We start from the raw sequence: 11526 nt of genomic DNA, 5'->3' as shown, positions 1-11526 counted from the left end.
TCAAAATTCAAGGTCATTGGCATATAACTGACTGAAAAAGTCCACAATCACTAGGAAGAAAGCCTACGGGAGCCACTAGAGCGTTACAGTTTCTTGGAGGCCTTGGCAATGGAGTGACTAAGGCTCTAGGTCAATGAAACAAAGAGTTAACTCAGGGGTTGGACACCTGGAGGGGTTGGGTTGCTCTTGGAAGTCCCATGGCACTTGAGGGAGGTCAATAAAGTCTTAAGTTGTCAACTAGATTTCCTTAAGGTCATATAGGAGGTTGATTCTTATCATACTGACCCTCAACTCATGTTTACCCAAGGCAAATCGGTGAAAGCCGGTGAGTGTGGGAGGAGGTAGTTACACTTAACAATCACAAGCCAAGAGACGTTAATGAACCAATCGATGGGCATATGTGAGTTAATTTTTTGCATGTGATTGTCTTGGAGGGGGTGGACCACACCATTCCCCTCCATTAATTGCCCAGGGAGACGACAAAGTGGTGGATGCCTCTCCCTTTCCAACACAATCTTCTTCGTAACACCATGCAATATCACTATCTCCATAGTGAAGAACTATGCTACCTCACCAGCTAAATAAGTAGTCTTTACTGGAACGAAGTGAGCTACCTTACTCAACCTATCAACCACAACCACAATATAATCATGTTGCCTTAATTCCTTAGAATACTTATAATGAAATCCATGGAAATGACCTCCCATTTCCATTATGAACTCAGAATAGGTTGAAGCAACCCACCTGGATTCTGACACTCTGCGTCCACCCTCTTGGAGTGCATTTGTTTAAGGTCTCAACGATTGGAAGGAAGCTCCCACCTTTGAAGAATTACAGACCGCATGTAGTCAAGAAGAATTAAGGATCTCAATGGTTGCCAATCCTGGAGTATCAAATGCTTATGTTTCTCATCATAAAGAAAAGAGATAAAAGGGGACTCAAAAAAAGTCAAGCCTGAAGAGTCTGAAATTAGGGACTTGCACTATTAAGTCTTTTATCTTGTTTTATATGTTTTAAGATTTATAGGTCTTTAAATTATTTTGGAAAATACATTTTTGTATTAAGTTTGTAGGTTTCCCTCAAGTTTTTGAGGGAGATCCCAACAACTCTTAAAGATAAGTATCTCATGTCTTTTCATTTTTGGGTTCATGTACTCATTTAGTTTCGATTATATTAAAGTACTAATCACCTTTCTCCCTCTATTGTTTTCATTAGGAACATGTGCAAGGAGGAACTCTCAAGACAAGGTTAGTCAAGAAACAAAGGTATGCTTTGAATTCATTGATTGAAAGGATTATTCATTTGATGATCTATTACTAACCTTGTTATGACTAGTAGTATTGAATCCTAGTGATTCTTGTTTGGGTGATTCATCTCTTGATAAATCTACCCACCCCACTCTTATATGATTTGGTAGAACCCTAGACAGGTTCTAGAAAACCCTAACCGAAGGGTATGCTAATGTGAATGTCTGAAATCCTAAGTTGCTTAGGGTGATTGTGAAATGCTAGTTGAAGTTTTATTGATGATGTCTTGTTTGGGATTTTGGTGTGATATGGAAATCCTAACTAGTTAGGATTAAGTGATAAGGTCTGAAATCCTGGAACCTTTGAAGTTTTGGTAATGTTGGGTTTGCTATGTTTCTACATTGGAACCCTAACTCATTGGGGTTTGGTGGAATGTGTAAGAAATACCCTTACATTTGTAGAAATTCTTACTGTAGATTAACCTAATAATGCAATATAACTAAAGCAAAATACTTTCGTCTACTTCTACAATCAAACTTGCGAAAGCTTAATAGATTTGAGCAAGATCAAGTGGAACACATATAACCAGAAGAAGAATCAATGCACATGAAACACAGAAGAGTACTCAGGGGAAAGCCTTAGCTAAAAACCCCACTATCTGTATTATCATACAAGGTGGAAATATCTCATAATTACATAAAGCCTTAGCTCTCACAGCTAGCCAGCTCTCCGTACAATCCTCCTGGATGCTCACAGGCAAACAAGGCTTCTCACAAACCTTCCCCTTGTTATAGACATTTTTGTGCCTTACAGCATTGAGCATGAAATGTCCATAATCTAAGGGATCCAAAGTCCCTAAACATGTTGTTCCTACCCCTAGAGGAACAAGGCCAACTAACCACAGCAATTCACAGAAGTTCTCCACCTGAAAACACTCAAAAACAAGCCAATTCTGGATCATGTCAACTGCTCCACTGAGCATTTGCGCTGAATGTCAACTGCTCCACTGTCTACCTGCGTTGAATGTCAACTCCAACAAAGGCTACCTGTGCTGAGCGTAATTGGACAAGTGCCAGGCTCATTCCTCAACGTGTCAATGCCCAGGAAGCTTCCAAAATGACACTTGCATCAAGGAATTCGACTGGTGATGAGTAAGAGGTTCCAAATCTCCAAGTGGAAGCAAGAACCTCCAAGTGGACTCAAGAACTGAGAGAGGGAGAGGACACTAGTCAGATCTCAAGCTGACTCATCCTCTCTCCAAACATCTATATATAGATCTCTCCTCCATGGGATCTAGAGGCTGGAATTTTGTGATTGCAAAGAATTGCTGTTGGTTTGGTACTGGATCATTGGGTGCTTAATGCTTTGAAGGGAGCTGAAGAAGGAATTCCATTCTGCTGGGAAGGAGATGCTGGATTGGAGCCCTATGGGTTGTATCTCTTCCTGAACCCTGTTACTTATCAATAAAGCTATCTTGGTTTGCTCCTATATGCTGGTGTATTTGTATGATTGCATTAGTGTATTTGATTTACTTCTAATCCTGAATCATTTATGAATATGTATATTTGCCTTTGTGTTGTGTTCTTCTCTTTTCACAAGTAGTTGTTCTCTTGTCACAGGTAGTTGTTCTCTTGTGATCTCGCGGGAATCAAGTAGCTGTTCTCTTGAACAAGCGAGGAGGCAAGTAGCTGTGGACACCCAAAAGGAAGAGGATCTAGATCGAGGGACAACTGGAAGACAACGGCAAGTCTACCAATCTCCCCTCTTTCACATTTCATAAAGGAAGAAATCATAATAGCTGTATTCGTTTGTTGCTAAGGTGCTGTCACACCTTAGGTGGATAGGATCGTCCTGCATAGGCATTTTTCCCCACAACACCCCTCTGCCCTCCAAGCCTCCTATTTCCTTGCGCAGTTACTCCTGGGTGATCTTGTTGTTACCAAGTGTAACACTGATCTCACACCCTATAAAACTACGCAATCCTCAAGGAACCTCTGCCTTGACTGCATGGATGAGTTTCCTTTATATGAAAACATATGCAACTGATAGTAACATGTCCTTGATATTTAGCTCAGCTGGGTCTTTCTCTGAATAGACATGCATGAGTTATTCATGAGAGAATCTTCAGTTATCTGGAGTATACTAGTTTGATGCATGCATGCATTAATTGACTAAACTCACAATTAGTTTCTCAAACAGTTTGGAATGAATTTAGCTGGACTTAACTCAGTAAACTAAGATAACTAATTACAACTCAAATATAACTCAATATTATCTCCTTAATTAAGGGATAATCTCCTTAATTTAAGGGATAACTATTGCATGACTTCAGAAAGACTTCTAACTTTCATTTATCCAAATAATTAATCCAATATGAATTAATTAATTTTTTTCCAAGCAATTGGTGAGACTAAATTCGAACTTTAATTCACAATTTGATTCAAGGACAAATTAAATTGGAATATTCTAGATTCTATTTTATCATTTCTTGTTGTTATTTTCAACACTCCCTCTCAACAAGAAAGGAATTCAACTCGATCCCGATCCTAAACCTTTGCAATGTTTGCATGCAACACTTCTCTCTAGTGTTGTTACTCCAGCAACTCCAAAAATAAAAATAAAAAAATAAAATAAAATCCAACTTGAATCAGAATGATGCCTCTGTCATCAAAGTCTCTCACTGTTATTGCCTCTATCAACTGAAAACTCTTCGCTTCGATTGACTCTGCCTTTCTGCATCTTCAGTATCTAACTGCTCTAGCCGCTGTCACTTTAATCTCTGACTGTATCAATCTCACTAATTCCTCTCGCTACTATGTACTTTGGGCTCCCGTACCAAGGTACGATCCATGAGATAAAACCTCTCAATGGACCCTACCTAATTTTGGCCTTCTTAGGACGATCACTCCACATTGCACCACCTCACACCTAGAGGTATGGCTGCATGTTATCCCTCTGCCCACTTGGCTAGAAATTTCTCCCTATTGGAGGTCTCCACATGACTGGATGTCTCCACTTGGTCTCCTCTCAACTTCTCTAGTTGTGGCTGCTCCACAACTTCCTGAAGTTGCTTCTCCAATTGTGGCTCCTCCACAATTGTCTAAGACTTCGTTTGGGTGAGCATGTTGAGAGGCAATTTACTCTCCCTCTCGACCACCAAGTCTCTAAAATTTTCCTTTCTCCTCAAGGCTTTGCATGCATCTTGAACCTCAAGAGCATACAGGTTCTTAACCCATGAACTGGTCTGTTTCACCTGTCTTGTGGTGATGTGTCTAAGGAAAAACTTTCCCTTACTAAAAAACACATCATAGCCTCGGTCTTCCAATACCGCGACTAATACCAAGTTCTTCTTCAGTCCAGGTGTTGGGTGATAAAAGGTGCCTTAAAAATCCTAATTATCCTCACATTAATTATCAATCCAGGCAAGTCTTCTTATTTCAAGAGTGTACACAGTATGTGGCTACTATTTAATTCAGAGAGTAATGTTTCCTATATTGCAGTATAGATCTTTAATTAATATAGTAAACAGATGCATCTAGTAAATTCCAATTGCAATTAAAGAACTCAATCTTCTAACAAACTCAAATCTTACATTCATTAAAATAACAACAGCATCAGTTGAGAGTACAGTAGTGAATCGAGGTGAATGTTGTCTCTCTCGAACGCCCATACAAGATGCTCTATGTGAACTACCCGTACAATGTGCGTTTGGGGTATGGGTTGGGTAAGTGAGTAAGTGAAGGGTTCATAGATGCCGTACCCTCCTATTCCTGGCCTGGCTGAAGCAAGTGTTGTTGAGTTGGGCAGCACTCCACCATCTCCTAGAGTGGAAGGCAGTAAGGTCTGGTATAACAGGTGGTGGGACTAAAATGAAAGAGAAATAGGGCTCTTCCTTTCCTAGCCAGTGGGTTCAAATTCCTAAATAGTATTTGGCTGACCTAACCGGGTGAAGCTAGTTCGTCCCCCCAGCTCAATAGTGTTGCTACAACAAAGCATTCCTGGCTGAAGCAAGAGGTTGTTGGGGCATCCATCCCATCCAGCATTAGAATTGTGAAAAAGGGAACCCACCTATGAGCTACTCGACCATCCATCCAGCCAGCCATGTCTCTGAAGTTCTGGCAGCTGTTTAGAATCTATCCGGGGCAGTTATTCCAATGATCCCACCCACTTAGTCTTCCTGGCTTCAGCAATTGGTAAGGGCAGCCCTCCCTCCATGGACTAGGGTGATAAGGGAGTAATAAAGTAAGGGTAAGGTTGGATAATCCCGTCCTGTCCTGATAAGAGAAGGGTAATGAGATGGGTTGGTTAATAGCAGTACCGACTAAGCGATTCATTAATCAAGTAGTATAGAGGGCTAACAGGTATAGGTATTCAGGTGGGAGGTTATGTGGAACCAAGGTAGGGAGTTCTCCTCATAATGCCTCCCCTACCTACGTATTCCTGGCAGAAGAAATGGTGCCTGGGTTTATAAGGGATAAAGGCACTTCCCCTCCCTCCATATCCTAAGTAGTTTGAAGCATAAGATCTGGTAGAACAGGACCAACCTTTCCCTCTTACTCACTTACCCTACTTTGTGACTCAAGCCCAGTCTTCAATAAATAATCTAAACAACAAATGATATCAATCTAAGAGTTTCAACAACGAAGTTAATACTCTTTACAGCTGATTAAATCCAGTGGAATATTTGTCTAAATAACTCAATCTGAAATGAAAGTAAACTGAATCAATGACAATACTGTAAATTATATAAAGCAAAGATATTCTGTCAACACTGGAAAACAATAAATAGCAAAAGCGATAAAATCATAGAAAGCAAGAATACTATCAAACCATCACACTTGCGAGAATTGGAAATGTATGACACAAGGAAAGTAGTTGAATCCACTAGAGGTCGAGCCCTTAGCCACCAGCGAACCCTGCTAAGTTACTTCAGATAACGCGAGGGAACAACATCTTCACTTATATATTAATCATCAAACTGAATGATATATTCATGTTCTTCTCGACAGCGAGAGTCTATAATTAAAATTACGATTTCAATAATAACAAAGATTCCTCCCCTTCCTTCTTACAAACATCTCCTTTTATAATAGGAAAGGTAAAATATGCAACAGATTTCCAACTTCAGACATCCTTTCCTTTCTTGCGTTGATTCTTCTAATTTGCTTTGGCCTTATCTACAACCACTGCATTCCTTCCTTAGCTTGCCGATTTTTGTTGTTCCTTCATAGGGAACAACATTTGTCCCTTTTGTTGTTTTCCTGCATAAAGAAGGGTAATAATTAGCTAAGTTGTAACTGCAGATAATTCCTTCATTTCTCACCATAATTCCTTTATAGATTAACACATTGGGATATAGAAAAGATAAGAATAAAGGAAAAGGAAGATGAAATTAATAGTAAACACGTACCCTTTCCATGACTCAACATACTTACCTGCTTACCCTATTTCATGGCCTCATGAAAAGCAAGTAGTTCGTATGCAGAGCAGTTAAAGAATAAACTAGAGAAGGAATGTTGTAAAGTGGTCTAAAGCCTTGATTCTTGGCCAAAATCTCAAAGACATGCCCTGTCTGTCCTTCAGGAAATTCATATATAGCGTGATAAACTTCAGCAGGATACCAAATGATAAGTTTACGGAACCGACATCCTAGCCAATAAGGACCTTCTCTTAAAATGAGATTGTTATAAGTGACAAAACAGTCTGCAACTAGTTTAAAATTTTTATAATTAAATGGCTCTCTGTTCTGTACATTACTAGTGGAGACTGTCCACCTGAGCTTGGCTTCAGCCAAGGAGCTTTCCTGAAAGGAGAGGAAGTATTCTATTCCCTTCTATATAATCCTTTTCTGAATAGGCCCCAAAATTTTGATTACTCTTTCCCTTGTCATTAGACTCTTGTGATTGGCCAGCATTTGCAAAGGGTGTTTGGGTTCACCTCTGACCCAAAGGTCCAGTCCATGCTCTTGCCTTTGGAACGTGTTATGAGCCTTGAACCATTTCAGTTGATTGACAACAAATGAGATAAAAGCTTGGAATTGCACATCCCCCACAAAAGGGTTGGGGTTCTTTTCCACTTCTTCCTCTAATACAAAATTATGTAGGTAAAATTCACAAAGTAATCTTTGAACTTTTACCCCATGTTGTTTGCAACAGTTTATGAAATCCTCAATTGTTTTTAATTCTATTGGTTTTCCAGCCCTGACGGCTTTGATTTTCAACTGCAAGTATCTTTCTAGCAAAAATAAGGCATAATTGTTGGCAAGAGATCTGCATGCCAAGACATCAGTGTACAATGAACAGATAGTGTCCATTTGACCCATGACCTTCTCTAATCTGAGCTTCATTTTCTCAATTCTCTCTTTTGCCTTTTGGTATTTATCGAAGGTCTTGCTTTCTGATGTATTCATGTCCCGAAGCTACCTCTATAATTCTTGATATTTTTGTTGGGAGACAATTTCCAGCTCAATTCATTCTATGGTAAGCCGAACCTATGCTAAATCTTCTTGGAGATTCAATATACTGGGGTCATTGCTCGTCATGATATCTTTGGCTTGAATGGTTGTCTGTGTACTCCTGCTATGAGAAGGAATGCCTATTGTCTGTGTTCCTTTATTATGGGAGGTCCAAGCCTCTGTCTAGGTAGCCACGCTGTAGGAGGGTACCACCTCCGTCTGAATAGCTAAGTCATAAGATGGTACAGCCTCTGTCTAGGTAGCTACTTCTGCAAAAATTGCATGTTGTTCCTTAATAGGTTGAGTGAGTATTGGCTCAGTTTGAGTCTCTATAGATTTTATTTCATATAATTCAGTTTGAACTGCTACGTTTATTGTCTCCGGGGTTTTGTCTGGAGTCTTCCCCACTGATAATTTTCTTATCTTTCGTTTGAGCCTTTTTACTGTTTTCCACAACCTCTATTGTTCCTTCCTAAGCTTTTTAATTTTGTCTCTCTGCTTTTTAGGAGGAGCCACTATTCTGTTAATCGTCTCTGCTCCTAACAAGCCCAGTTGCTCATCTTGGCTCTGTTCTAAAAGAACTGTGTCCCTAGATTGGTAGTCCTCTTCCTGGTTTATTTCTATTTCTTCTGTTTGGCCTATATTCTCTGTATTTAGGCCTACCTAGCTGGGTTCTCCTGGAGGCATATCACCAAGTTGGTTCACCTCTTCTTGAGTGGCCTCTGCCCTTGTTTCTGCTTCGCAACTTACATTTTCTAATATAATTCTATCATGGCTAGAGTTCTCTACAGATTGGGTTGCTCCAATGTTAAAATTGAGCGGGCTTTCAGGCTGTATGAAATCATCCATATTGGCCAGGATCTGGGCCAATTAGATATCATGTAATAAATCTCTTGGGGGATTTGTATTTGACGTTGAGGGGAGTTTTGACTCATTTCTTTCCTCATCTCCAGAATTCCCTGATTCTTCCTCATGGTCTGATTCGGGGTTATCCTATCCTTCTATTTGCAAGTGTTCTTCACTTCTTGGGCTAGACAATTCTATGGGCTGGCTTACACTACCCTGGGGTTTTCCGGCCGCTCTTAAGTTTGTCCTCAGCCTCGAAAAATGTCTGCGATTTCAAGGAATGTTTGTTGTAAGGGTAGTCCTTTTCCTTTTCAGAACAAGGCGAGGCGTAGGCAGAGCTAAACCCCCTTCATTAGCAAATATTAATTCCTCCCAACTTGATTGCTACTGGGCGAGGTTGTAACTAACTATCAACCTAATCAAACAGTGGTGGCTTACGACGGTTTCTATGTGTCGGGAATTTTTTATTCTTTTAGTGGTATCATGCAGTAGAAAATTCAAATATGCAGGTAAATTCACAACACATTTTTGTTTCAGGATTGCTAAGAGTTTAAGTTGACGCGGCCTTACCACGACTTTTTGCCCGTCACATGTGATGTAATTTTGAACGACTCTAGCTAGTTCTCCCCACGGTTCTCCAAGGGATGATGGCCGAACTCCTTTGCCTTTGATGATCAGCTCATGTCCTTTGTCTTTAAACACGTAATAGCATCTTGCAACTTCAATCTTTTGTTAGTCCATACTGGCCCTTCAGCTGGCAACCCAGATAGTACTACTATCATGGCATCTGACACTATGATTTGTCTGCCCCTTACCATGGATTGTCCGTTCTGTAAATTTTGTAGGAATTCAATGGCAATTACTTCATTGGGTTGATGAAATCGTGTGAAGTATGCTATACACCCAGCTCTGGCTAGAATTTCTCTGGCTGCAATAAAAACATATAGTATTAGGGGCTCGCTGCACACTGTTCTTCCTCCCATACTGCCTGAATTCTACAAACAGTTAGTGTAGCAGAGATATCCCAGCAATAGATAGAGCCGAGTGATGGAACAACAAGTTGTTATAATGGTTATATCGGATGATTCTTCTAAGGCATAAATACCGTTATCTAGGACTCGCTATTATACCATATACTACGTAATCATGGAATGTCACATTTCCCTGCAAAATCAAATAAAGAGCTGACACACATGCATAGTATACTAGAGGTTGCTCCTCTCCCCCCTTTGAAATAATAGGTTGCCTTTGACCAAATGAGTGAAGGAATAACGTGCTAGCGGCGACGTAATGGGGTGATGAAAGTGGCAAGGTACAATATTAATGAAAGCATCACAAAAGCTATCGGAGTGCTGAAATCAATGCATATAATGAGAATTATCAATAAGTGAAGAGATTCCGTGAGGTGATTCGAAAAGGAAAAAGGACAATTGATGCAAGAAAGGTACTTTGCCGTCATCATTCCACTTAAAGCTATTATGATTGATTTTTAAAAGATATCGCATGCATAAAGGTTAAAATAATTTAGGGACGTAGTCTCTCTGTAGTAAAGATACACAATAATAAAAGGGAATTATAATAACTATTGATGCTAAAAATATGACTTCAATACCATCAGTAGAGCTTCTGTTGCCTGCAGGCGTCTATAGCCTCAACAGAGTTTCTTTTTCACCCTTTGAAACCATGATCCTCTTATGTATAATTGGGAGAGTGCATTATGATATCAAAGTATAGACCAATGTGTTGGCATGGTGACCAGATAAAGACATTGCCATTCACTGGGAAGGAGCGAAAAGTGGATAGGTCGGCTTGTGATGAGACCTCCTGTTCCAAGGATTTTATTTCTAGATGCATCCATTAGATCATATCCCTGGTGTGGTGGTCATAGTGGGAATGCCACTTCACTGCTTCCTTATGATCATGGTAGGCTGGCTCGTGATGAGACCCCCTATCCTCCATCTGAAAAATCATAGAATTGTTAGTGTGTGTATATATATATATATATATACATATATTAACAACACTTCCTATTTATATATAGAGGGTGGCTCAACACTCCTTAGGAGTAGGGATGGCGGAAGAAGTCTGAACATATCAATAGAAAAGAAGTATGCCCTTAACCTTATTTGATGATAATGAATAGAGAGAATTATAGGGGTTAGGGAAGAACCAGCATGGTACAAATAATCAATCAATTCGATTTATAATGGAAATGAGGACAGTGAAGTGATATAGATGGTTGTGTCCTTTCTTTCTCGATCACTACAAAGTAATCTTGTTAAAGATGATAATATTCAATATATTTGTTTGTTCTAGTAAACTTCATATTTGTATCCTTACACATATATTTGTACACTTATGCCTTATAGTGGATCATAAAGAGTGAGCAAAGGCAAGAAAGAATGTTCTCAAACAAATATTCACAAAGTGTTATTTCCTTAACAAAACAACAAAAGAAAACCTCACACAAAAAATGTTGTTCCTTATAGGGAACAGCAAGGAAAAACACACTAAAAGGGTGTTGTTCCTTAGAGGGAACAGTAGTTGTTCCCTGTAGGGAACAACAGTTGTACCCTGTAGGGAAAACCAAAGAAAATACATACGAAAATTGTTGTTACTTAGAGGGAACATCAAGGGAAATTCACACCAAAAAAATTGTTGTTCCCTGCGGGGAACAGCGAAGAAAATACACACAAAAATTGTTGTTCCTTACATGGAACAACAGCTATTCATTAGAGGTAACAACAAAAGAAGAAAAAAATTGGACGCAAAATTGATGTTCCTTAAAGGGAACAACAATTGTTCCTTAGAGGGAACAACAGTTGTTCCTTAGAGGGAACAACAGTTGTTCCTTAGAGGGAACAACAGTTTTTCCTTAGATGGAACAGCAAGAAAACAAATACGCATGAAATTGTTGTTCCTTAGAGGGAACAACACTTGTTCCCTAGAGGGAACAACACCTGTTCCTTAGAGGGAACA

This window comes from Pinus tabuliformis, chromosome 1_1 (assembly GCF_031772625.1).
Source record: "Pinus tabuliformis cultivar Carrire ecotype Pingquan chromosome 1_1, CPIR1, whole genome shotgun sequence".
Lineage (NCBI taxonomy): Eukaryota > Viridiplantae > Streptophyta > Pinopsida > Pinales > Pinaceae > Pinus > Pinus tabuliformis.
Note: the sequence above shows the minus strand (reverse complement) of the source record.